The following is a 26,939-nucleotide window of genomic DNA, read 5'->3' on the forward strand; positions in this document are numbered from 1 at the left end:
CCTGCAAGTCTGCTTCCCTGTTCATCCACCCACCCCTCAAAAGCGCTAATCCTCTCTGCTTCCAACATCCTCACAGGAGGCGAGTTCCAGGTCATTACCAATTGCTGTGTGAAGAAGGAACCCTTCCTCGCATCCCCCACCCAAAACCCCAAAACTGTGCCCCCAGCCCCTGTACCATCAGATAATGGGAACAGCCCATCCCAGACCAAGTCATCCAAACCCTTCCACAATCATGCATGCCTTCAGCAAACCTCCCCTTAACCTCCCCTACTCCAAGAAAACAATCCCAATCCCTCAACCCAGCTCCACAGGCAAACTTCCTATCCCTGGAAGTACCCTAGAAAATCCCCTCTGTACCCTCCCTTAGACCCCCACATTCCTCCCAAAGTGTGGTGACCAGAAGCGGGCCATGAACTTCATTTGTGTCCAAACCAAATCCCCACAAAAGCTCAGCACAACTTTGGAAACAATAAATCACCTTAACATAGTAAAATGATTCAAAGCATTTCACAGGAGTATAATCAGACAGAATGTGACACTAAGCCACAAAAAAAGAAACATGGTGGATTAAAAGAGGGGAGAGAAGAGTGTAGAGTCAGAAAGGTTTAGGGAGGCGGTACAGTGAAAAGTATTTTTCTGCGAGCAGTTCAAGGGATCATTAAGTACATGAAAAGAAAAGGAAACAAAAGAAAATACATAATAGGGCAACACAGGGTACACAATGTAACTAGATAACACCGACATCGGGTAAAGCATACGTGATATCGTGTTAATGAGGTCAGTCCATAAGAGTATCGTTTAGGAGCCTGGGGCGAAATTCTCCGGTATCGGAGCGATGTCCGCCAACGGAACACCACCGACAAACAATAGCAAGTATGTACCATCTATCAGATGGTAAAAACCGGCGCAAATCAGTCGGGCATTGCGCCGCCCCAAAGGTGCGGAATCCTCCGCATCTTGGGGGGCCGAGCCCCAACCTTGAGGGGCTAGGCCCGCGCCGGACTAATTTCCGCCCCGCCAGCTGGCGGAAAAGGCCTTTGGTGCCCCGCCAGCTGGCACCATGGCGAAGGCGGAAGGAAAAGAGTGCCCCCACGGCACAGGCCCGCCCGCGGATCGGTGGGCCCCGATCGCGGGCCAGGCCACCGTTGGGGCACCCCCTGGTGCCAGATTGCCCCGCGACCCCCCCAGGACCCCGGAGCCCGCCCGCGCCGCCTTGTCCCGCCGGTAAGGTAGGTGGTTCAATCCACGCCGGCGGGACAGGCGTCCTAGCAGACTTCGGCCCATCCGGGCCAGAGAATCGCGGGGGGGGGGCGCCAACCGGCGCGGCGGGGGTCGGAGAATCTCGCCCCTGGTAACAGTGGGGAAGAAGCTGTTTTTGAGTCTGTTCATGCGTGCTCTCAGACTTTTGTATCTCCTCCCCGATGGAAGAAGCTGGAAGAGTGAGTAAGCCGGGTGGGAGGGGTCTTTGATTATGCTGCCCGCTGTCACCATTGAGGTGTAGATGGAGTTAATGGATGGGAGGCAGGTTTGTGTGATGGACTGGGCGGTGTTCACGACTCTGAAGTTCCTTGCAGTCTTGGGCCGAGCAGTTGCCATACCAGGTTGTGATGCAGCCAGATAGGATGCTTCCAATGGTGCATCTGTAAAAGTTGGTAAGAGTTAATGTGGACATGCTGAATTTCCTTAGTTTCCTGAGGAAGTATTGGCGCAGTTGTGCTTTCTTGGTGGTAGCGTAGACGTGGGTGGACCAGGACAGATTTTTGGAGATGTGTACCACGAGGAATTTGAAACTGCTAACCATCTCCACGGCCCCGTTGATGCTGACAGGGGTGTGTTCAGCACTTTGCTTTCTGAAGTCAATGACCAGCTCTTTAGTTTTGCTGGCATTGAGGGAGAGATTGTTGTCACTGCACCACTCCACTAGGTTCTCTATCTACTTCCTGTAATCTGACTCGTTGTTATTCAAGATCCAGCCCACTATGGTCGTATCGTCAGCAAACCTGTAGATGGAGTTGGAACCAAATTTTGTCATGCAGTCGTGTGTGTACAGGGAGTATAGTAGGGGGTTAAGTACGTAGCCTTGCGGGGCCCCGATATTGAGTACTATTGTGGAGGCTGAGGGGAAATTAAATCAGATGGGAAGATTCCAGGTCCGGACCCCAACTCCCCCCTGCCTATGTCCAAATAATTTCAGGGTGGGAAGGCTCGTGAACAGCCTTCCTGCCCCAACTACAATTGAGGCCCGTAACTGGGCAATCAATGCCCACTTCAGGGCCTCAGCCAGCCACCAGTCTTATTCAGGCAGCAGCACCACAAAGGCTCCGATTGTGGAGGTGGCGGTGCAGGGAGATCCCTCATTGTCAGGCATTCACTGAATGAAATGAAATGAAAATCGCTTATTGTCACAAGTAGGCTTCAAATTAAGTTACTGTGAAAAGCCCCTAGTCGCCACATTCCGGCGCCTGTTCGGGGAGGCTGTTACGGGAATCGAACCGTGCTGCTGGCCAGCCTTGGTCTGCTTTCAAAGCCAGTGATTTAGCCCTGTGCTAAACAGCCTGGTTAACGGAACTGACATCATGAATAGGGAGGGGGGCTTGAGAACTAAGAGCCATCCTCTTGCCTTTCATTTGAACCCCCCCCCCCTCCCCATGGCCCTCATAGCCAGCGACACCCTCCCCACAACTCTCTTCCTGCCCTCACTCAACAGCAACCTGATCCCTCAGTGATCTCTGGTGGGTGCATTGCCAACAGATACTACCACACCCTATGGCGCTGATGGCAATGAGGAATTGGCAGCCTCTGGCCTCTGACTGCCTGGACGTTCTCGGGGTGGCGTGGGGGGGGGGTTCCACCCCCGGGTTCTAAATTCTTCCCTGGGAGAAGGCCCACCTCTGACCACTTACTGGCACTTAATATAGAAAGCACTCCCAAAGGATGCAAGGCTCTCACCAGCTCTCTCGCCGGCCTGCAAGTCCCCTGTGGTCTGGATTAAATTGGGCTCATTGTGCCCCAGTGACCTCCAGTGCCCTGGTACGAACCTGGTGTCCACCCCAGTGTTCCTGAATAACCTACCATTCCACAATGTTAGTGCTCCTTGAGCCTGAGTGCTATTAGTCTTTTATTTGAAGTCAATGGAAAATTAAAACAGAGTGTGTTGGATCAAATGACTACTATTGTTACAAGCTTAGTTTGCACTATTTGCAAACATCAATTTCAACAATTTTATGTTGATGACAACATATTATCAGGTTAACAAGTGAAATAGCAACAACATCGCTGGATCACCCCAGGAAAAGTGTTTCATCAGGCTGCAACGTCTGCTGATTTTCACAAGAGGAAGCCGCAGGGTAGCAGGTTCCTCTGACAACCTTCTTCAGCACAGGCCTATTTGCTATGAGGCTGCACGCCTCCTGCTGTGTCTGTTTTTCCCCATTATTGGTGCAGAAGTTGCAGCATCAGGGCCATCACATTAATGCAACTTTCATCCTTAACCTTTACCTCAAAACATTCTGTGCCATAAATTACTGCAAGGGCCAGCTGCAATGGTGAATCTGGGATCTTGGTAAATTACATAACTTGCATTATACAAGGTATCTCTGCAAACAATTAGATTTAAGGCTATAGAAATAAACAAAAGGACAATGGAGAAGGAAATTGCATTAAATTAAGAGAGAGATTAAAAAGTAATAAAAGGAACCATTTAAAAAATCGATTTTGATGTCTGGGGCTATAAATTGCCATGCGCCATTTTCTCAGCCACCAAGTACACAATTCTCAATCTGCTTGTGAAATTAAGTGTATACAGATTTACTGTCTGATTGCAGCTTAGGCCTGAGAGTTCTTCATGCCACTGCCTGCTTCAATACTCAGCTGAGAGCCGAGCAGCGGTGCTGATACCATGTGGTGCAGCCAACCTTATGTTCTTAAATACAGTCTGTCCCTCTTAAACGGAAGCTCGACCGAATTACATAGAATTTACAGTGCAGAAGGAGGCCATTCAGCCCATCGGCTATGGCCATTCAACTCCTTGAACTTGTTCTACCATTCAATTACATTATGCTTGATCTGTATCTTAACTCTATTTACCCAGTTTTGTTCCATACCCTGTAAGTAAAGATTTCTGTCATTTTCTTTTGGTAGGCTTGAATTAAATAATTAAACTGTTGCATAATGAAACTCTAGTTATGCCAAAGACTAATGTTCAAAATACCATATGGTTCAAAATAAAATGCCTATAGGCACCAATATTTTTCATTTAAAAAACATCCTTTTACTGACATTTGGGAACTCAAATGATCAATGCATATGAAAACAATGTAATAATAGATTTAGAAATTATACGGCCAACACATTTTCTTGGAGCTCCTGCATCTCAGAATTTCCCACTACACCACTGCTTCTTTCATCTACCTTGTCAAGCCCTGCAAGAACTTTGAGAGGTTACCTCCCATTCCTCTAAACTCCAGAGAATACAGACCCAGACTCTTCAATCTATGCTCATAGGACTATCTCACCATCCCAGGAATCAGTCTGGTGAATCTTTGTTGCACTCCCTCACTGGAAAGTATAAGCTTCCTTTGGTAAAGAGACCAAAACTGTATCCAATAATGTAGATACAGTCTCCTGGAGGCTCTGTACGCTTGCAGAAAGATCTCTTTACTCCTGTATTCAAATCCTCTTGTAATAAAGGGCAACATACCATTTGCCTTCCTAATTGTTTGCTGCACTTACATGTTAGCGTTCAGTGACTTATGAATAAGGACACCTAGGTTCTTTCGGACATCAACACTTCCCAATCCCTCACTTCATGTTCTGCAGACTGGCCAAAGTGAATAATGAACTACAGAACATATAGGTTAAAATAATTTATCGTAGAACAACTGCATGGTAAGATAACTAGGATAAATAAAATAATAAACTAACACGAAACAACTATTATGGAACTATTGCAAATACATCTATCTCCCAGCACAACCAACTCCCAACTCCAGATCACATGGTGCCGTGATGGATTTACAATGCCACCTATTGGTCGGAGGTCATGCATAACATTATATACAAACTAGCCTTATGCATATCATCACACTCACCATTCTGTTTTTTATACCAAAAGTGGTAGGAAACTCCCAAACTTCACTTTTTTCTCGACATTATATTTCAATTGCAATGGTCTTGCCCACTCACCTAGCCTATCTAAATCCCTTGATGCCTCTATGCATCCCCCTCATAACCCATATTCCCACCTAGTTTTGCTGCCGTTTTTCCTACATTACAGTCGTGATTTTTTGATGATTAGTTGAAAGGTCAATATTGGCAATGACACCAATAGGATGAAAGAATTCCCCTGCTCTCCTTCAAAATATTGCTGGAGATATTTTATGTTCAGCTAAGAATCATGGAATCGCTACAGTGCAGAAGCAGACCATTCAGCCCACCGAGCACCCTACCTAGGCCCACTCCCCCGCAAACCCACCTAAACTTTGGGCGCTAAGAGGCAATTTAAATGGCCAATCCACCGAACCTGCACATCTTTGACTGTGGGAGGAAACCCAAGCAGACAAGGGGAAAAATTACAAACTCTACACAGACAATGACTTGAGGTCAATATCGAACCGGAGTCCCTGACTCTATGAGGCAGCAGTGCCAACTACTGTGCCATGGACGATCGGGACTCAGTATAATGTCTCCTCCAACTATGCAGGACAGCACTCGAACAATACTACACTGGAGCATCAGGCTACATCAAGGCTAGATCAAGCCTCTAGGGCACGATCTGTCGGCCATGTCGCGCCAGACCGGGAGCACAACGTGGTCAGTATATGCCGGGTGAAGCCTCCCGCAGGCTCCCCGGCAGCCATGCCACCTCGTGGAATCTATCCAAGTCCCGCGAGGCGGCGCAACCAAGATGTGCACAATTAAATTGGTTTTAAACCACCTTCAGCATACTTACCTGCGATCTACTGGCCTCCCGGGATGTACTGCAGCCGGGTGCTATTCAGTACTTCTCCACACAAACATGTGCCAGGCGTAATGGCACCCAGGGGGTCTCCCAGGCCAATGGAGGCTCCTGGGTGACCAGGTAAAGTGCAGAATGGCCCCCGAGTGCTGTTCTGCATAGTTGGAGGAGACATTATACTCCTCCACTTGAACGTGGGCATCTTGGCACTTCCAAGATGCCCAGGTGGCACTGCCAAGCCAGCAACACTGCCGAGGTGTCAGGGTAGCAGTGCAACGGTTCCTAGGTGGCACTGCCAAGGGTCAGGATCTGAGGCAGTCATGCCCATGAAAGGAGGGTGGAGGGGGTTATGATGGTTGCGGGGAGTTGCAGGGCAGGTACAATGGGTCCTCTGGGAGGTTGGGGGGTGTCCTGGTAGGGGAGCCTCTAAAGGGGTTGGGAGGGCCTAAAGAGGGGTGTGTCCTCACTTGATGGGGGGAGGGGGTGATAAAGCCCTTGTGTGTGGGGTTGCCCTTAGGTGGAGGGGGGCCACAATCACACTTAGAGATCGGGGCACCCTTTCAAAATGCCGGCCCGATTACTGAGTTCAGCTCCCGTGATGGGGTGGGGAGCTCGCCGGCAGAGCGGGAGGGAAACTCCCAGCAGAACCCACCACAAATGACACTTTTCCATTGGATCGCACCCCTAGAGTGTAACCCATTTCCTTCTGATCCAGAGGTAGGCGTGCTACCACTGAACCACATCTTCGTAGACTTCATAGAATTTGACCCGTGCAGAAGGAGGCCATTCGACCCATTAAGTCTGCATCGACCCTTGGAAAGAGCAGCCGATTTAAGCCCACGCCTCCAACCTATCCTCGTAACCCCATTTAACCCGCAATTTAGCATGGCAATTCCACATAGCATGTATATTTTTGGACTGTGGGAAGAAACCCACACCGGGAGAAAGTGAAAACTACACACAGGCACCGGAATTGAACCCAAGACCCTGGAGCTGTGAGACAGCAGTGCTAACCACTGTGCATCGTAGCATTTTGGTATTCCGTGAGAACAGACAACTACTGGCTTTGTATAGCACTTAGAAAAGGGTTGCCATTCTTTATAATGAGGGTCACTAGGCTGGTCGTAAATTCCTTTTTATTGCCTGGGATAATGGGATCCTTGGTGACTGCAGCTGAGAGTCTGCCTGCTCTACCTGGGTAAAAAGAAAGGCATATGGCCGAGCTCAATCCCTTCAGCAGAAAATTGAAACAAAAACAGGAAGATAAAATGACTTTACGGGAAGCACAGCTGGCTTGTAAATAAATTTCATCTAGGATTGGTCGATTGCAATGTTGCCGGCAGTGCCTCATTAATGGAGACAGCGCCTTCAGTAGAAGGTTCTGGCCACAAGGTGGAGCCCATCACTATCATTTCTGGGATTGTAGATTGGAAGGAGACTGGATTTCCTTCACCGGAATTCAGTAGCCCGTATCATCGGGATACAACGCAAGGACAGGCGCACTCTGAATACGTAATTCTGTGGGAGATGTGCTTGAGTTGGATACTGCCAGATTCACAGTGAGGCACACTCTCTCTCTCCCAACCTTTTGCAGGATATGGTGATATAAACTGGCCAAGGTTACTTGGCTTGAAAACAATAATCTAAATAAACATCCTCGGGTCAATCCATCTGGAACACACCTGGTCTCATCTGCTTCAAATGCATTTCCAATCTTTTAGAGCATTTCATGTATTATGAATTCATCAACATCATTCTTTTTAATGACTGAAACAAAATAAACATTGTAAACATGACCCATTCTAACCAAGCTCCTAGCATCAATCATTATTGGGTGGAGGGTTCAGAAAGTGGTTAATGAGGCATGTCATAATATACACCAGTATATCATGGTGCAGACACACACTGATGGACACACAGTGGGACCAATCAACATACACAACACCGCAGCCAATCACCAGTGAGAGCACACGCACTATAAAGACAGGGGGCATCAGAGTTCCCGCTCATTCGAGTAGCAGCTAGCTAGGAGCACAGAGCTCACAGCCTGCAACACAGACATTCACCATGTGCTGAGTGCATCAACTGGTTAGGACAAGGCAAAGGTCTTTCGTTAAAGCTAGTATCGTATTTACCCACAGTTCAAGTATGTTTAAATAGTTTACCTTTTAATAAAATAGTGCTGCACTACTTCAAGTGTTGGTGACCTGTATGTGATCCAGAACACCCAACACATCAAGGCATACAGGATCGTGGGCTTTATACAGGGAGGATAAGGAATTTGTGGTAAACCTCCAACTGGAGGATTGGCCGGGATTTAATGGGGGACTCTCCCACTGTGTGAAGAATTGGCGAGAAGGTAAATGACCGTCAGGTACTTCACTAGCCTGCGCCAGGCCTTTCGTGAGGATTTAGAAGAACTGTCAGACGTTCCAAAGGCGGCAGCTCTCTGTGGCCGGCACACCCACTGGGAGAAATGACTGCTGCCGATTATGTTCTCAAGACTTCACCAGGCATAATCGCTAGATCCCTGGACACAAGTGAGTGGGGTTCACAGGAAGTAGGTCGCTGGCGGGGGCAGGAGAACTGGAGGCAAGGAGAAGGGAGTGGCCTTCCCAACGCCAGGCCCCTTGGTCAGGCCCCGAGTACATTTGAACGAAGAAACCCTTACGAGGCTCTAGTCAAACCCGACCAGGTCTGCTGGGCAGCCTTCAGGAGGCAAGGGAGAGAGCTGTGCATCCCCTATTTAATGAGGTAAAATGTGGGAAACTGGCCAGGAGTGCATTGAAATTGGCAATTCTAGAGGTGACAAAGACATGAATGAGGGGTTTCAGCAGCTGACCAACTGAGGCAGGGGCATAGTTGAGCTACGTTTAAGAGGTGGTGATGGTGCAGATGTGTGCTGGAAATCATTCAGGGTGAGATATGAGAGCAAGGTTGCAAATGATCTAGTTCAGCCTGATGTCAATTCCGACAAATGGACTCAGATTGTCAGTGCTCCATGGGATCTGAACCAGCATCCGTAAACACTGCTGTAGAAATAGCTGTCAAATGCTTTTGGATGTCTTTAGGTTGATGGAAATACAGGGCCTTTCTAGGTGTCCCTCAGCAGCAAACATAATAGTTACTTGAAGGTGGCTTCTAACTGATGCCCTGCAAGCCAGCTAGATGACAACCCACTATTCCTAAAATTCCCCACGTGTTCCCCTGATCTCCCACCATAACATTTGGGAATCGTGCTGAACAGAGTTTCTCGAGGGGTTTCCATCAAGAATGAGAGGCCACCTTGTAGAATTGCAGGGCCAGCATGGGAATCTGTGTTATTTCGAGCACTGGTCGGTTCCAAACTTCATTCCTCCACAAGTGTAAGCGATGACTACGGCGCAGAAGCACCATTAATTGAGTGAATAGCAGGAACCCCTTGATCTTCTGATGTTTGGAGGCACGGCCTACACATACCTAATGCAGTGGGAGTTTGGAATATCTGCTGGAACTTTTTTAAATTGTTGAGCAGCATGTTACCAGCAGAAACTGGGCTCGTTTTAAAAGTTTACTCTGAACTGGAAGACCAATGAACTCTTTTAATCATTTGCTCCAGTCATAAGTATTGGAGATTACCAGTTGATAGTATTTTTGCCCATGTTTCTGATTCAGTGTATCGTATTAAATAGAAATAATATATTAGCTTTCACAAAGTACAAAATGTTATTGCTGTAGATTTAATCTCTTTACACCTTTTGGATAACAACACAAAACATTGGAAGGATTTACAGATTGAGGCAGGCGATAAGATGAACATGGATTTATTTACAAAACAATATTTATAATAGTTGGCTGGGTTGTTCGTCCTTTATGGCAGGAAAGTTTTAATGTCCGAAGCGAGCATTCGAATTAGGAGTAGGCCACGTGGCCCTTCGAGCCTGCTCCGCCATTCAATAGGATGACTCCCTTGTTGGTCAACAATCTATCCCTCTCCGTCTTCAGAATATTCACTGACCCCCCCTGCCTCCACTGCTGTCTGGGGAAAATAATTCTAACGATTCACGACCCTCAGAGAGAAAAAAATTCTTCCCATCTCCATCTTAAATGGGAATATGAATGGACTATAAACAGGAAGAGGTGGGACCACGGAATCCATTGGGTGAGTTTTGTAAGGGCCACGAAGAATCCAGCACGAGTTTTAAGGATACAAAGTAATAACATTTATTTACTATAACATATATACATAACAGTAGCAGTAACTTCCCTTGCTACATACTCCTTCCTCCTGGTTCCTGAACTGGCCAGCTTATTTATACTACGAGTTTCTCCGCCCCCCTCATTGGGGAAGCTCATACTCCCACAGGATTGTGGGATAGTCATTAGTCCCCAGCCAATGGTAAGTAGACAGGTTATAACATCCCTCCCCCCCAAAGTCCAAGGAATCCACCGAAGACCCTGGCGAAGGAAGGCGTCGGACTAGTTTGGCTGCAGGCCAGACGGCATTTGCACGCGGCGCTGGATCAGGCGGCGTGTAACGAGACGGAGACCGGCGCTTCCGTGATGAACGGCGCGGTTGTACATCCACGGCCCGTGGACCCGAGGATTCCCCCTCTGATGCATCCTGTGTCTCCATCTCGGAGTCAGAGTCTGCTGCCTCCGTCATGTCAGCGTCTCTATCTCCATTCAGTCCTGTAACGACCTGCGCAGGCTTCGAGTGAGGCACCAGTGGACGATTGTGAGGACTACCTTCCCTTGTCACTGGTCTCTGCGGCTGTTGAAATGAGCTCCGGGGGCGGGGAATCTTTTGAGGGGATGATCTTCTGGACCGAACGTGGTCTACATGTTTTCGCTGGAGACGACCCTGGGCTTGCACTTGGTAAAATATAGGGCCCGTTTGGTGAAAGATTACACCAGGAACCCATTGGGCATCACAAGCAAAATTCCGAACGAATACTGGGTCACCGGGCGCAAACTGCCGAATCGGACGATGCAGAGAAAATCCCTGACCCTGCCGTTCTTGTGTGCGGCGTACTTTTGCGCCAATGTCCGGGAAAACCATACTAAGGCGGGTGCGAAGTCTCCGGCCCATTAGGAGTTCTGGGGGAGCTACCCCAGTCACTGCATGGGGGGTGGTCCTGTACGTAAACAAAAAGCGAGCCAGTCTCGTGTCCATTGATCCGGAAGACTGCTTCTTTAGGCCTCTTTTGAATGTCTGCACTGCCAACCCATTTGAAGCCGGGTGGTAAGGGGCAGTGCGGATATGGCGGATGCCGTTCATCTTTGTGAACCTAGCAAACTCCTCATTCGTGAATGGAGTGCCATTATCCATGACCAGCACCTCGGGGAGGCCATGCGTGCTAAACGATAAACGCATCTTTTCAATTGTTGCGCAGGACGTTGTCCCCTGCATCTTATGCACCTCTAGCCATTTGGACTGGGCGTCAATTAGTAGAAGGAACATGGATCCTTGAAAAGGGCCTGCGAAATCTGCATGCAAGCGTGCCCAAGGCCGCCCTGGCCATTCCCAGTGATGTAGGGGCGCGGCCGGCGGAAGCTTCTGATGCTCCTGGCAAATGGAGCAGTTTTGGGCCACCTTCTCAATGTCGGTGTCGAGGCCTGGCCACCAGACATAACTCCGGGCCAACATTTTCATTTTGGTCACGCCTGGATGCCCATTGTGCAAGTCTGATAGTATCAGCTCCTGGTCTTTTTCCGGGACAATCACACGCGTCCCCCACAAGAGGATGCCGTCTTCCACGCTGAATTCTGACAGCTTGGAGGAAAATGCCCGCAACTCGCCTGGGAGCTGTCAATGCTGCCCACCATACAGCACTATGTGTCAAACCTTTGACAGGACTGGCTCCACTCACGGATCTGTGATGCCGTGACAGGCAAGGTGTCCATAAAATTTAGGGTTGCAACCACCTCACTGGTCGTGGGGGTCGACATGGGGCCGGTCGATAAAGGCAATCGGCTCAGTGCGTCGGCATTTGCTATCTGCGTACCTGGTTCGTGAACTGGCCAGCTTATTTATACTAGGAGTTTCTCCGCCCCCCTCATTGGGGCAGCTCATACTCCCACAGGATTGTGGGATAGTCATTAGTCCCCAGCCAATGGTAAGTAGGCAGGTTATAACAGTGAGTATCTCACTGGTTGACAATTCAGAATTCAAAGTCAGAGCTCCAGTCTGCATTCAGCGATTTTGCAGGCCGAGAGAGAAGTAAAAAGAGGTTGAGGGAGTGAATGTTGAAATGAGACAGCTGGAAGCACTGCCATCAAGGCCAGGGTGGGAAGGGTGAGGTCAAACTGAAGGACAAGCCTAAGATGGAGCAATGGGGGAGGGGGAGGGGGAGGAGAGGGGGTGCAGGGAAGGATATCATGTTGAAAGGTGTCACAGTAACAGGTTGATGTTCAGCAATGTAAGGAGTTGAGATAAGGACCTGTGCTAATTGGCATGCTGGCTGAGCAGTGTTTCAAGCTCAAAACCTGCAGTGTTTACTCAGTGTTAAGTATTGAACTGCTGTAAAATGTCCACCTACAGAGAGCGAGTGCCTTATGCCAGAGTTCACATGACTACAGGAAGCCAGATAGGTCATTTAGTGCTGGTGCATTTTAAAACCCAAACATCCCCCTTTTCATAACGAACAAAAGACACAAACAAGCAGGCTTCAAGTAGTTGAGGATGGGATAAGTTGAAGTTTGAGGATGAGGCCAGCAAGAGGACATTGAGAAAGTAAATGTGAGGTGGCAGTAACCATAATAATTGAGCCTCAGTCAGTCACCGGCAGATGAAAGGTTTCCATGAGGCACGGTGCGTAAATAAGCGTCTCTTTTGTGATACTGATGAGCCAGTACAGAAGGATCCCAGGTTCACGCAATGTGGCCCCTGCTCCTGGTGACTTCCTAGTGGGAATACCAAATGTGCTAACAGCCAGGCAATATTTACAGTCCAAGCTCACTGATGAGGAGCTACAGCTTGTAATCTCTGCCACTGCCCAGCAGACTTCACAGTCATTTTCTAATCTCCTAAATTTTCTGATTTATTGAATTCAATTTCACAACCTGCCAGCCTGAGATTTGAACTGGCGACCTCTGGCTCTCTAATCTAGTACAATAATTACTATATTACCGTGCACAGTGCTAGAGAGTCAACTAACACTGAGGAGGTTTACAGCAAGAACAGCTTTTCTCGCGCCTTTCACATTGAAATACATTGCAAGGTGTTTTGCAGGTACATTATCAAACAAATTTTGACAATGAATCCGATTGGGGATATCAGGAAAAGTGGCCAAAGCTTGATCAAATGGATAGGTTAAAAGGAATATTTTCAAAGAAGGGAGAGAGGCAGAGAGGATTAATGATGGAATTCCAGAGCTCAAGGGTCATGATTCTCTGGCCTGGATGCATCCGGCGCAAATCCTGCTATTCCTGGTAGAGTGGGAGAGCCCCAAATTGGGGGCTGGATTCTCCGTTTGGGAGACTAAGTCCCCATGTCGGAGTGAAAACAGTGGTGTTTTACACCAGGAAAACTGGCATAAAACGGCCACCGATTCCCTGCTCCGGGGGTGGCTAGCAGCCAGGCAGTGTAGAGCTCCCAGCTCAAGCTGTCGATAAGGCCTGGAGCGTTGCCGGGTCCGTGACCGCACATGCGCACGGTGGCAGCCGCTGTGCTTCATGGCGGACGCAGCCCGCAGACCCGGACCGTAAAAATTGTCCCCGCACCCCTTCAGCCGACTCGCGTGCCCCACAGTGCCCCCAGTCCCGAGTAAAGCCCTCGGATTGGCCCTCCCCCGACTGTGGCGGCGTTGGACTGAGCCGCCACTCTGAGCTCCCGACAGGTGAGACCACACATGTCCCACGCCGTCGGGAACTCAGCCGGTCGAGGATGGAGCATCGCGGGGCGGCCCTCAAGCAATGGCCTGTGGCCGTGGATACGGCGCGCGCTTTTCAGGGAGCAGAGCATTGCGAAAGTGGCGCTGCCCCCAATTTTGTCATCATCAGTGATTCTCCATCCCGTCGGCGAATGCGATTTCGGCGTTGAGAATCGGAGAATCCAGCCCAGGTTTTCACACCGAGCGCTAAACCGATCGAGGTCCCAGGTTCGATTCCAGCTCTGGGTCACTGTCCGTGTGGAGTTTGCACATTCTCCCCGTGTTTGCGTGGGTTTCGCTTCCACAACCCAAAGATGTGCAGGGTAGGTGAATTGGCCTCGATAAATTGCCCCTTAATTGGAAAAAATGAATTGGGTACTCTAAATTTATTTAACTAGTGAGACTAGCTGTCTCGCTTTAATTTGCAGATTTTCTAAAATGTGGGTGGGATTTATATCACAACGTCTCGTGAGATCGCATTAGACCTCACAGGGCATTGTGAACCGGGTAGGTCCTGGGAGCGGGGTCTCCTGGCTTCTATCGGTCACATTGTACTGCGGCAAGCTGCTATTCGAGCGCAGTGTAGCCGTAAAATCGCGCCCTTATATTCTTCCAAACGGAGAATTTCGCCGACCGATATATTGGAGGGTTATATGACTGCAGGAGATTAAAGAAATAGGAGGAGTTGAGATGCGTATATGGTCATGGAGGGATTTGAAAACAAGGGTGAAAATGCTAAAATCGTGGCTTTTCCGGGCCAGCAGCTGATTTGCTATAAACTAGTCTGGATTGGTCATGCTTTCAGTTATCCTGATGATTTTCTGGCTGATCTCTCACTTTGCACCTCCATAAATCCGAGCTCAATCAATCATTTCCAAACTCACATCAATTTCTGTTCACTCTGAGTCGGCACGATGGTGCAGTGGTTAGCACTGCTGTCTCACGGCACTGAGGAACCGGGTTCGATCCCGGGCCACAGTGAGCACCAGGCTGCTGGGTGAACAGAGATTGATTTTTTAAAATGTAAAGTACCCAATTCTTTTTATTTCCCAATTAAGGGGCATTTTAGCGTGGCCAATTCACCTACCCTGCACATCTTTGGGTTGAGGGGGTGAGACCTACGCAATCACGGGGAGAATGAGCAAACTCCACACAGACTGTGGCCCGGGATCGAACCCGGTTCCTCAGTGCCGTGAGACAGCAGTGCTAACCACTGCACCATCGTGCTGACTCAGAGTGAACAGAAATTGATGTGAGTTTGGAAATGATTGATTGAGCTCGGATTTATGGAGGTGCAAAGTGAGAGATCAGCCAGAAAATCATCAGGATAACTGAAAGCATGACCAATCCAGACTAGTTTATAGCAGATCAGCTGATAGGGGGAAAAGAAGTGGAAAAATATGCATGCTTCCGCAGATAGGAGGGTAAAAAGAGAGAGGATTAGGAAACAGAAAATAAACAGACTCAAATCACATTCCATATCGTCAGTTCCAAAGTCATTAACATCACACGTGCCAAACAGCTGCTCCGTCCTCCAGTAAAACTTGTAGACAGGCCAGCCATAAAAGATTAGAAATCTGTCTCCTGCATTACACAAAACTTCCAAGAACAGAGGAAACCGCATCAGGCTCCCAGACCCTCGTTCAGACAAGTTCATCCACGGCAACACTTCCTACCAGCTATAAACACAGCTAACTCACGGCTGCTAATTCGCTACTATGAAGCTTCCAGCAGATATTTCAAGCTCACGCAACACAAGATACATGGCATAGTCTGCCTCCATCCTTTGGCAGATCAAGGAGTTCCTCCTGGTCAATCGATAACCAGTTGTGATATTGAATCACACAGACAGCAGCAAGGTGCTAGGTGTAAACTCCAGTTAGATTATCTCAACTGGAACCACATGGAACAGCAGAAATTTACTATTACAGATCACCGTTAATATATTCAAACAATCAAAATCACTTTGCACCATCAAGCAAATTTTGATAGAAGATCGCAGAATGGTTATAGCACAGGGGGCCAATCGACCCACCGTATCTGCGCTAGCTCCCAAAAGGAGCAATTTATCTTGTGTCAATTCCCCACCTTCTCACTGTGATTCTGCACATTCTTCATTTTCAGGTAACAATCCAATTCCCTCTTGAATGCTTCGATTGAACCTGCCTCACCCACACTCTCAGGCAGTGCATATGCGATCCTTACCACTCGCTGATGCTGCGTTGCGCAAGTCAAAGAGACACAGCCTGAGTGAGTAAGACACAGCCAGAGTGGGAATTTGAAACTTGGTAATTTGGTGCAGTGAGGTAACCAGGAAAGTTTCGGGAGCCGTTCGGAGGAGGAGGAGCAGTCTCTGTGTGAGTATAAAAGCCTAACGGTAACTTCCTGTTTTCCACTTTTTTCCCCCAAAAATGACGTCAGAGGGAAGCTGTGATCTGATTGGTTGATAGAAAGTCTGTCCCAAATTTTAAAAAAACACAGCTAAACTCGTAAACTTCAATTAAACTAATTAATTAATTAGAGATGGCTGGTCAGGTGATGTGCTTGAGCTGCTTGATGTGGGAGCTGCCAGATCCCATTGCGAGCTGCAGCAACCACATCTGCAGTAAGTGTTGGCTGCTCAAAGAGCTCCGGCTCAGAGTTGATGAGCTGGAGTCTGAGCTTCAAACACTGAGGCACATCCGGGAGGGGGAGACTTACCTGGACACTGTGTTTCAGGAGGCAGTCACACCTGTCAGAGTAAGTAGTTTAAATCCTGCCAGTGGCCAGGGACAGCAGGGTGTGACTGCAAATCAGGCAGGTAAATAGAACCAGCAGTCAGGAACTCAGGAGCCTCAGCCCTTGACACTGTCCAACAGGTACGAGGCACTTGCTCCCTGTGTGGATGGCGAATAGGGCTGCCGGAAGGATGAGTCAGCTGACCAAGGCACCATGGTTCAGCAGGCCATTCAAGGGGAGGGAGTAAATAGGCAAGTTGTAGTTGTAGGGGATTCTATTATCAGGGGGATAGATAGTATCCTTTGTGAGCAGGATAAAGAGTCCCACATGGTATGTTGCCTGCCCGGTGCTAGGGTGCGGGACATCTCTGACCGGCTTGAAAGGATACTGGAGAGGGAGGGGGAGGATCCAGTTGTTGTGGTCCATGTCGGTAGCAACAACATAGGCAAGTCTAGGAAAGAGGACCTGTTTAGAGATTATAAAGAGCTAGGATTCAAATTAAAAAACAGTTCCTCAAGGGTCATAATCTCCGGATTACTGCCCGAGCCACGTGCAATTTGGCATAGGGAGGCAAGAATAAGGGAAGTTAACACATGGCTGAAAGAGTGGTGTGGGAAAGAGGGGTTCCTTTTGACTCCAGATGATATGGAGTCTGTGTGGGTAGAGTTGAGGAACCACAAAGGCAAAAAAACCATAATGGGAGTTATGTACAGGCCTCCTAACAGTGGTCAGGACCAGGGGCACAAAATGCACCACGATATAGAAAGTGCATGTCAGAAAGGCAAAGTCACAGTGATCATGGGGGACTTCAATATGCAGGTGGACTGGGTAAATAATGCTGCCAGTGGACCCAAAGAAAGGGAATTCATTGAATGTTTACATGAGGGCTTTTTGGAACAGCTTGTGATAGAGCCCACGAGGGAACAGGACATTCTGGACTTTAGTGTTATGTAATGAGCCAGACTTGATAAAAAAATCTGAAAGTAAGGGAACACTTAGGAGGCAGTGATCATAATATGGTAGAATTCAGTCTGCAATTTGAAAGAAAGAAGGTAGAATCAGATGTAAAGGTGTTGCAGTTAAATAAAGGTAACTACAGTGGCATGAGGGAGGAACTGACAAAAATCGACTGGGAGCAGAGCCTAGTGGGAAAGACAATAGAACAGCAATGCCAGGAGTTTCTGGGAGTAATTGAGGGCATAGTACAGAGGTTCATCCCAAAGAAAAGAAAGGTTATCAGAGGGGGGATTAGGCAGCCATGGCTGACAAAGGAAGTTAGGGAATGCATCAAAGCAAAAGAGAAAGCCTATAATGTGGCAAAGAGTAGAGGGAAGTCAGAAGATTGGGAAGGCTACAAAAACAAACAGAGGATAACAAAGAGAGAAATAAGGAAAGAGAGGATCAAATATGAAGGTAGGCTAGCCAGTAACATTAGGAATGATAGTAAAAGTTTCTTTAAATACATTAAAAACATAAGGGAGGCAAAAGTAGACATTGGGCCACTCCAAAATGACGCTGGTAATCTAGTGATGGGAGACAAGGAAATCGCTGAGGAACTAAATAAGTACTTTGCGTCAGTCTTCACACTAGAAGACATGAGTAATATCGCAACAATTCAGGAGAGTCAGGGGGCAGAGTTGAATATGGTAGCCATCACAAAGGAGAAAGTGCCAGAAAAACTAAGAGGTCTAAAAATTGATAAATCTCCGGGCCCAGATGGGCTACATCCTAGAGTTCTAAAGGAGACAGCTGAAGAAATAGTGGAGGCGTTAGTTATGATCTTTCAAAAGTCACTGGAGTCAGGGGAAGTCCCAGAGGATTGGAAAATCGCTGTTGTAACCCCCCTGTTCAAGAAGGAAACAAGAAAAAAGATGGAAAATTATAGGCCAATTAGCCTAACCTCGGTTGTTGGCAAGATTCTAGAATCCATCGTTTAGGATGAGATTTCTAAATTCTTGGAAGTGCAGGGTCGGATTCGGACAAGTCAGCATGGATTTAGTAAGGGGAGGTCGTGCCTGACAAACCTGTTAGAGTTCTTTGAAGAGATAACAAATAGGTTAGACCAAGGAGAGCCAATGGATGTTATCTATCTTGACTTCCAAAAGGCCTTTGATAAGGTGCCTCACGGGAGACTGCTGAGTAAAATAAGGGCCCATGGTATTCGAGGCAAGGTACTAACATGGATTGACGATTGGCTGTCAGGCAGAAGGCAGAGAGTTGGGATAAAAGGTTCTTTTTCGGAATGGCAACCGATGACGAGTGGTGTCCCGCAGGGTTCAGTGTTGGGGCCACAGCTGTTCTCTTTATATATTAACGACCTAGATGACGGGACTAGGGGCATTCTGGCTAACTTTGCCGATGATACAAAGATAGGTGGAGGGGCAGGTAGTATTGAGGAGGTGGGGAGGCTGCAGAAAGATTTAGACAGTTTAGGAGAGTGGTCCAAGAAATGGCTGATGAAATTCAACGTGGGCAAGTGCGAGGTCTTGCACTTTGGAAAAAAGGAATAGAGGCATGAACTATTTTCTAAACGGTGACAAAATTCATAATGCTGAAGTGCAAAGGGACTTGGGAGTCCTCGTCCAGGATTCTCTAAAGGTAAACTTGCAGGTTGAGTCCGTAATTAAGAAAGCAAATGCAATGTTGTCATTTATCTCTAGAGGCTTGGAATATAAAAGCAGGGATATACTTCTGAAGCGTTATAAAGCACTAGTTAGGCCCCATTTAGAATACTGTGAGCAATTTTGGGCCCCACACCTCAGGAAGGACATACTGGCACTGGAGCGGGTCCAGCGGAGATTCACACGGATGATCCCAGGAATGGTAGGCCTAACATACGATGAACGTCTGAGGATCCTAGGATTATATTCATTGGAGTTTAGGAGGTTGAGGGGAGATCTAATAGAAACTTACAAGATAATGAATGGCTTAGATAGGGTGGACGTAGGGAAGTTGTTTCCATTAGCAGGGGAGACTAGGACCCGGGGGCACAGCCTTAGAATAAAAGGGAGTCACTTTAGAACAGAGATTGGGAGAAATTTCTTCAGCCAGAGAGTGGTGGGTCTGTGGAATTCATTGCCACAGAGGGCGGTGGAGGCCGGGACGTTGAGTGCCTTTAAGACAGAAGTTGACAAATTCTTGATTTCTCGAGGAATTAAGGGCTATGGAGAGAGAGCGGGTAAATGGAGTTGAAATCAGCCATGATTGAATGGTGGAGTGGACTCGATGGGCCGAATGGCCTTACTTCCGCTCCTATGTCTTATGGTTTTATGATGTTAAAGGCTCATTTTGTCATTGCTACGTTGGTCAATGACCTTAAATCTGTGCCCTCTAGTTTTCCATCCTTCCACCAATGTTTCCCCCTTTCTACTTCTGGCCAGACCATTCATGTTTAGAATACCTCTGCGAAATCTCCTCTCAGCCATCTCTTCTCCAAGGAAAACAGTCCCACCTTCTACAATTTACTTATGTAACTGAAGTTTCTCATCACTGGAACTATTCTTGTGAATCTTTTCTGCACTATAGTGACTATACTTTTCTCCCAGTGTTTTGTAGAATTTCCACTCCCCCCCCCGCCCCACCAAGGTTGAACTGAGTGGCATAACTTCATACAATTTTTGAAAAAGGATATAACATTTGAAGTTCTCCTATCCTCTGGCAGCATCTCTGAGTCTAAGGAAAACTTTAGAATTATGGCTAGCGCCTCCAAAATTTCCACTTTCACTTCCGTCCATACACTTACATGTATTTCATCTGTTCCTGGTGCTATTTTAAATACATGCAGCCTATCCACCATCTCCTCCTTATCAATTTTAAATGCTTGGTGCTGTCATGATGGGCTGAATGGCCTCCTTCTGCACCGTAACAATTCTGTGATTCTGTGAAATGTGTGAACTGTCTCCTCTTTCAGCATGAACTGGGCAGCATCTTCTTCCTTATAAAGACAGATGCGAAATATTCATTTAATATCTCAACCAAGCCCCCTGCCTCCATGCGTAAATCCCCCTTTCAGCCAATAATTGTCCCATTCCTCCTTTTATCACCCTCTACTACTTATATGCCTATAGATGATTTCTGGATTCCTTTTTATGTTAGCTGCCAGTTTCTCTTCATACTCTATCTTTGCTTCTCTTATTTGGTTTTCCTTTGAACCTTCTATATTCAGCTTGGTTCTCAATTGTATTATCTACCTAGCATCTGCCATAAGCATACTTTTTCTTCTTCATCTTATTTTTTTTTTACCTCTTTTGTCTTCCAAAGAGCTTTGGATTTTTGGACCTTTCCCTTTTGCGAGAATATTCCTTGACTGTGCCCAAAATGTTTCATCTTTAAAGGCAGCCTAATGTTCAGTTGAAGTTTTGCCTGCCAACATTGATTGGAATTTATCTGAGTTAGGTCAAATCTTACTCCATTGATATTTGTTTTCCCTCAGTTAATTATTCTTATAATGGACTGTTCTTTGTCCTTTTCCATAGCCAACCAAAACCTTATGATTCAATGATCACTCTTCCCTAATTGTTCTCCTACTGACACTTTGTAAAAAAATATTTTTATTAAGGTATTTGAATATCTTTATAAAAATAACATTAACAATTACATCAACATGGTATAATAAACATTTCCCCTCCCATCCCAAACTTCACACACCCCAACCATAAAACAACAATCCGGCCCTCTTCCCTCTTCTCCCCCGCCCCCCCCCCTCCCTCCCCCCCTTGGAATACTGCATCTGCTGACATTTTCATTTTCCACGAGTAAGTCGACGAACGGCTGCCACCTCCGGGTGAACCCAACCATTGACCCTCCTAAGGCGAACTTTATCTTCTCACAACTGAGAAACCCAGCCATGTCACTAACCCAGGTCTCTACACTCGGGGGCTTTGAGTCCCTCCACGTTAACAAGATCTGTCTCCGGGTTACCAGGGAGGCAAAGGCCAAGATGTCAGCCTCTTTCATCCCCTGAACTCATGGATCTTCCGACATTCCAAAGATCGCTACCTCCGGACTCGGCCCCACCCGTGTTTTTAGTACCGTGGACATTGCCTTAGCAAAACCCTGCCAAAACCCTCTAAGCTTCGGGCATGCCCAAAACATGTGGACACGATTTGCTGGGCTTCCCCGCGCACCTCGCACACCTGTCCTCTACCCAAAAAAACTTACTCATCCTAGCCGCTGTCATGTGTGCCCAGTGGACTACCTTAAATTGTATCAGACTAAGCCTGGCACATGATGAGGAGGTATTAACCCTGCTTAGGGCATCCGCCCTAGACCTGCCTCTATCTCTCCTCCTAGCTCGTCCTCCCACTTGCCCTTAAGCTCCTCCACCGGAGTTTCCTCTGCCTCCAAAAGCTCCTGGTAAATATCTGATACCTTCCCCTCTCCCACCCAGGTACTGGAAACTACTCTGTCCTGTATCCCCCGTGGCGGCAGCAGCGGAAAGGCTGGAACCTGCTTTCTCAGGCAGTCTCGCACCTGTAAATACCCAAACCCGTTCCCTGCTGGCAATTCAAATTTATCCTCCAAGGCTTTCAAGCTGGGGAAGCTCCCATCTATAAATAGATCCCCATCCTTCTAATTCCTGCCCTTTGCCATCTCCGGAACCCACCATCTAGCCTACCCGGTACAAACCGATGATGATTATAAATCGGGGTCCAAACCGATACTCCCTCCATTCTCTTATATCTCCTCCATATCCCCAGATTCTCAGAGCCGCCACCACCACCGGACTGGTGGAGTATTGGGCTGGCGAGAACGGAAGAGGTGCCGTTATCGGTGCTCCCAAACTGGTGTCTTTGCATGATGCCGCCTCCATCCGCTCCCATGCCGACCCCTCCCCCACTACCCACTTCCTAATCATGGCTATATTATCCTCCCAGTAGTAATTGCAGAAGTTCGGCAACGCCAACCCACTCTCCCGCCGACTGCGCTCCAGCAACACTTTCTTCACTCGCGGGGTTTTACCCGCCCACACACACCCGAAATAACCTTATTCACCCGCTTGAAAAAGACCTTTGGGATGAAGATGGGGAGGCACTGAAAGACAAACAGAAATCTGGGGAGGACCGTCATTTTCATGATCTGTACCCTTCCCGCCAGTGATAGCGGGAGCATGTCCCATCTCTTAAAGTCCCCTTCCATTTGTTCTACCAGCCAGGATAGGTTTAACTTGTGCAGTGCCTCCCATTCCCGGGCCACCTGGATTCCCAGATACTGAAAGCTCTTCCCTACCATTCTGAGCGGCAGCTCTCCCAGTCTCTTCTCCTGTCTTCTTGCCTGGATCGCAAACATCTCGCTTTTCCCCATGCTCCTACTGACACTTGATCCATATGGCCCAGCTTCTTCCCAAGAACCAGGTCTAGCAGTATCTCCTGTCTTGTTAAGACTGGAAAATACTGCTGTAGAAAATTATCTTGAATACACTCTCAGAATTCTTGCCTCCTTTACGTGTTACACAACTAATATCCCAGTCTATATTCAGATAATTAAAGCCCATCATTGTAATACTCTATAATATTTGCACATCTCAGTACTTGTAAATGTGTTCCTCTACATCTTTCCCACTTGTGCTGGCCTATAGACTACACCAAGAAATGTAATTGCCACAGTCAAACAGTTATGCGAAAGCTTCATCAGAGAGGTTGATTTTAAGTAGTGTCTTAGTAAATAGTTGGAGAGAGATAGGGTGTGAAGTCCAGAGCTTGGAGCCTGGACAGCTGAAGACACAAAAGCAAATGATGGAGTGATGACAATAAGAACATACATGCAAGAGTCTAGAATTGGAAAAGGATAACATTTTCATAGAGTTGTGGGGCTTGAGGGGTTAGAGAGATAGGAGTGGGCTAGTTCATAAAAGGCTTTAAAAACAAGTAAGGTAATCTTTTAATTGAGGCAGTGTCAGACAGGGAGTTAATGTAGGTCAGCAATTACAAGGGTGATGGATGATGTGGTTACATGAGTAAACAGGACCTCCCTGCAGTGATATAATGAAGAACCTTGCACGGCTAAAGAAACATAGCTCGATAAGTTACACAGTGAGTCGCGCTCAACCTGCTGAATGCATCACTCATCCACATATTTACAAAATAAACCAATGATACTTTAATTTTTAACCATCTACTACACAGGGAACAACAACAACCAGCCAGTCAAATCCACATCCCTTGTACATGCAGGTGATGGAACTCTAGAAGTGGATAGGCTTTTCACCTTCTTGCCTGTGAAAGGTATGAACATAGGTTCAGGAAAGGGAAATGAAAATATTTTTGAATGAGTGATTCATGGGAGCTAGGTGGTGGAATTGGTAAGACACCCGTCTATTATATCTGGGACCTAAACTCAAATTCAGCCCAAATTGATGGGGGCAAAGGTCTCTCTCTGTTAGCCACAAACATGTGGTTACATAGCATGGTCTTAATCAATGGTGCATCTGCTGCTCTTGGAGCAGAATTAAGAAAGAAAGATTTGCATTTATATAGATCCTGTCACAATCTCAGAATATCACAAAGCATTTTACAGTCAATTAAGTACTTCTGAAGTGTTGTCACTATTGTAATGTGGAGAGACAGTATGGACTAACAAGCAGCAACACAATAATGACCAAATTATCTGTTTTTAAATGTTGTTTAAGAGATTCATAAATATTCTCCTGTTCCTCTTTGAATAATGTCATGGAATCTTTTTAGGTTCACCCGAGAGGATAGATGAGATTCCGGTTTAATGTTCCATCCTAGCAGGACAAGACAGCTTGATTGGCACCAATCCGCCACTTTGAATATTCACTCCCTCCACCACCCATTCACAGTGGCACCATTCACAAAATGCACTGTAGCAAGTTACCAAGGCTCCATCGACAACATCTCCAAACCTGTGACCCCTACCGCCTAGAAGGACATGGGCAGAAGATACAGGGGAACACCACCACCTGCAAATTTCACGTCAAGTCATTCACCATACTGACTTGGAAATATATCGCCATTCCTTCACTGTCCCTGGGTCAGAATCTTGGAATCCCCTTCCTAGAAGCACTGAGGATGTACCTACATCACATAGACTGCTGCGACGCAAGAATGAGGCTCATCACCACCTTCTCAAGGGCAATTAGAAATGAGCAATAAGGGAGGCAGCTGCACGTTGAAGGGCTCCCGTTCGAGAAAGGCATTGTCGGGGTTTAATGCCCGGTCCTAGGGGCAGCAAAGGCAGTGAAAGTCGGGAGAAAGCACAGTGAAGGGAAATGTCGAGGATCAGTAAAAAAAACGACCGTGAAAAAAGCAGCTGAAAGTCCGTCGGGGAGTGGAAAGGTCACCACGGGGTCGGTAAAGAAAGTAGAGGCTGGAGCACCAGGGGAGGCCGCATTGCTTACGGCTGAAGAAATAACTAAGGTGATGGCCATGGAAGTCGAAAGGCAGTTCACAAAACATATGGAGGCAATGAGGAAGAAAATGGGGGTGGTTTTACAAGTGCTGGTGGAGGAGGCGATTACCCCGATGACGACGGTGGCGAGCGCAGTGGCGGAGGTGCGGGAGCAAGATGAGGCGCTGAAGGAAGTGGAGGAGTCGTTATTGCAGCACGGTGATCAACTTACCTCGATGGGGAAGGAGATGAGGAAGGTGATAGAGATCAACAAGGATCTGTGAGGCAAAATGGAAGACCTGGAAAACCGATCCAGGCGACAGAATTTGAGGATTGTGGGGCTGCCCGAAGGAGTGGAAGGACCGAGGCCGACTGAGTATTTTGCCATGATGTTGGCCAAACTATTGGGGGAGGGGGCCGATCCCTCCCGATATGAACTGGATCAGGCTCATCGGTCATGGAGGCCTGTACCAAAGGTGAGTGAGCCGCCAAGAGTAGTGACTCTGTGCTTCCGTAGGTACAGTGTAAAGGAGAAGGTCCTTTGCTGGGCTAAGCAGAAGCGGGTGGTGCAGTGGGCTGGAGCTGGTATACGTGTAAACCAGGACTTTACGGTGGAGCTGGCAAGGAGGCGGGCTGCCTTCAACCGGATGAAGAGGGCACTGTACATTAGCAAGGTGCAGTGCGGCATTGTATATCCAGCGAAGTTGAGGGTGACCTACAAGTTCAAGGACTTTTATTTTGGGATGGCGGAAGCAGCGGAGGAGTTTGCGAAGGCAGAAGGACTGTGGCAGAATTGAGAAATGGTCATGTACCGATGTAGCCTCATGACTGTATTTTTTCCTTTTTGTTTCACTGCGTGCTGGTGTATGGGCTATAGGAACCAACGTTGTATATATTTGGACATGGGAAGAAATGGGACTTTCACTCGTAATGAGGGTTCTTTGGGGTGTAGGTGTGTATGCGGGGTTTGTGTGCTGAAGGGGATTTCTGGGTTTTCCTGGGGCCGTTCAAGGGGGAAAGAGACCCGGGCGGGGGCCTCCACGCTGGCCGGCTTACGGTGGTGAGGTGGGGGGGAGAGGCTGCGGCCATCGGAGCCTGGCAGAACAGGGTCCGATGAGTCTAGCCGGGGTGGAAAGCTGGGGGGGAAGGAACCGAGGTTGGGGGAAGGAGTTTTACAAGAGGAAGTGGAGGGCAGGAGTTGGGGAGGGGTGGGAGTGGGTTTACAACTCTTGGGTGTCATTTACGGTACTCTTTCGGAGGTTGGATAGCATTGAGGGTTGGGGGGTGGACTCTATAGGTTAATGGTGACCATGGGCGATTCTGGACTCCTTTTTCACCTTTGTTTTTTTTTCCACCGTGGGAGGGTTTGTATTACTTGATGTATATATTGACAGGTGGGCCGTTGTTTGGGGTGGTGGGAGGATGGGATCGTTTTTGTTTTTAAGGGTATTGACTTTGTATTTGTTACCGTTTACTGCTTGTTGGTGGGGTGTAAATCTTGAAGGAAAATGTGAAAATGGAGAATAAAAACATTTATTATAAAAAAAAAGAAATGAGCAATAAATGCTGGCCTAGCCAGTGACACCCACATCCCATGAACAAATAAATGAGGTTTAAAAATCAAATTGACATCTACTTCGACTGTGCTGTGCTCCCTCAGTACTGCACTGGAGTATCAGTCAGGATTTGGCACTCAAATCTTTGGAGCGAAACTTCAAGCCAGAGCTCTCTGACTGAGGGGCAAGATTGCTCCCACTAATTCAAGGCTGACAAGGGAATATGATAGATGGAGAGCTTCAGGTGGTGCGCCACGTTGGACCAACATCCTTCACCTGAGCACAAGCTGCAAGGTTCTCAAAGATGTCACAAACAAAATATATAATTATTGTTTTTGAGTGGAAGTACCATTAAACTGTTCCACATTCTCTGCCAGGAAGAAGTGTGCATCCATGGAAACCAATTATTCAAAGGGTTGAGCGGTTCCCAAATGTAAACCCATTATACGTTTCAAGCAGTATGATATCGTATGATATCATCAGAATTTCATCGAACTGCCCATTAAA

General features: G+C 47.5%; 1 protein-coding gene across 3 annotated transcripts in view; it reads right to left on the bottom strand.

Moving 5' to 3' along the window:
- The window catches only part of septin5a (septin 5a), a 235,542-nt gene that overhangs the window by 99,019 nt on the left and 109,584 nt on the right, over nt 1-26,939 (bottom strand). The gene's annotated exons all lie outside the window — the stretch shown is intronic.

This window comes from Scyliorhinus torazame, chromosome 1 (genome assembly GCF_047496885.1).
Source record: "Scyliorhinus torazame isolate Kashiwa2021f chromosome 1, sScyTor2.1, whole genome shotgun sequence".
Lineage (NCBI taxonomy): Eukaryota > Metazoa > Chordata > Chondrichthyes > Carcharhiniformes > Scyliorhinidae > Scyliorhinus > Scyliorhinus torazame.